This window comes from Salmo trutta, unplaced genomic scaffold, assembly GCF_901001165.1.
Source record: "Salmo trutta unplaced genomic scaffold, fSalTru1.1, whole genome shotgun sequence".
Classification (NCBI taxonomy): domain Eukaryota; kingdom Metazoa; phylum Chordata; class Actinopteri; order Salmoniformes; family Salmonidae; genus Salmo; species Salmo trutta.
In genome coordinates this window covers 102,501-104,179 of record NW_021822776.1, presented here as the reverse complement: position 1 = coordinate 104,179, position 1,679 = coordinate 102,501, and positions in this window count along the sequence as shown.

The following is a 1,679-nucleotide window of genomic DNA, read 5'->3' as shown; positions in this document are numbered from 1 at the left end:
TAATGCTGACGTGCACCCTTTCACTAACTTCGGGTGTGACTGTGGGAAGAGGGCCCTGGAAATTGAACTGTTCCCTTTTAGAAGATGATAGAGTAGTTAGTCAGTACAGGGAGCAGTTCAGCCAGTGGCAGACGCTACAGGACTTCTTTGACACACGAGCACAATGGTGGGAAATGGTGAAGGGTAGGACGAGGACTTTCTTTAGAGAAATAGGAAAGAAGAAAAGTAAAGAAAAAGATAGATGCATGGTGGGACTGCAAAAGCGACTGGAAAGGTATTTTAATCTAGGCCAACAGGGCTTTGATTTTAACCACGAAATTAAACTAGTTAAAAAGGAAATGGCACTTTTAGCAGAACAAAAAAGCAAAGGGGTTATTTTAAGAAGCAAGGAAAGGGAACTAGAAGAGGGGGAGAAGTGCACAAGGTACTTTTTTAAGAAGATAGTTAGTAAGGGTAGGATAATGACAGGGTTAAAAGATAAAGATGGGGTTTTAAAAACAGACACAGAAGGAATGGAAAAAGTAGTCGAGGATTTTTATGGGGAACTGTTTGGGGTAAAAGATGTATGCGAGGAAACAATGGGGGACGTTTTAACATACATTGACAAGACCTTACCCAACACAGACGACCTGACAAAAGACTTGACGAGGACAGAAATTGACCAAGGACTGAAGCATTTTAAGAGGGGTAAGTCACCGGGGGAGGATGGCCTCCCCTTGGAGTTTTATCTGACCTTTTGGGATGTTTTAGCCGACGAACTTTTGACTGTTTTTACTGACTTTGAATACCTTGACAGACTACCTGACAGTTTTAGAGTGGGGATCGTGACTCTTTTATATAAGAAAAACGACAGGACAGACCTAAAGAACTGGAGACCGATAACCCTTTTAAATTTTGATTGTAAACTTTTTACCAAGGTTTTAACACTCAGAATGTCTTCTGTTTTAGGGGAGGTGATCCACCCGGATCAAACCTGTGCCATTCCCGGAAGGAAGATCACGGACAGCCTGATACTGATCCGAGATGCCATCTGTTATGCGAGAGACAGAAATATGCGGCTTGTAGTCCTAAATTTAGATTTTGAAAAAGCCTTTGATCGGGTCTCGCACCAGTACCTCTTTAAGGTACTGCAAAAATGGGTTTCCCGGACAGGTTTTTAGCTTGGGTGGGACTGCTGTACGGCGACATCACCAGCAAAATCCTTGTAAATGGGCATCTGTCAAAGGCAGTGGGAGTACACTGCGGCGTCCGTCAGGGCTGTCCGTTATCTCCTCTTCTGTTTGTGGCCTGTATTGAACCACTGGCACAGGTCTTGAGAAGGGACCAACGGATCAGTGGGGTGGGGATCCCGGGGAGTGGGGGGATGACCGCCAAGTGCGTATTTTACATGGACGACGTCAACATTTTATGCACCGACCTTTTATCCGTCGACAGGACCCTGGACAGGACTGACTGGTACGGACGAGCCTCTGGGGCGAGACTGAACAGAGACAAGACAGAGGCCCAATTTTTCGGACCGTGGGCAGACCCAGACTTGACCAGACTACCACTGACGGTTAAAACGACGGACATAAGGGTACTGGGGGTAAAGTTTGACCAGGAGGGAGGAGGGAGCGGAAATTGGAGTGGGACCCTGGGGACAGTAAGACAGAGACTGGGTTTTTGGGGACTACGACAGC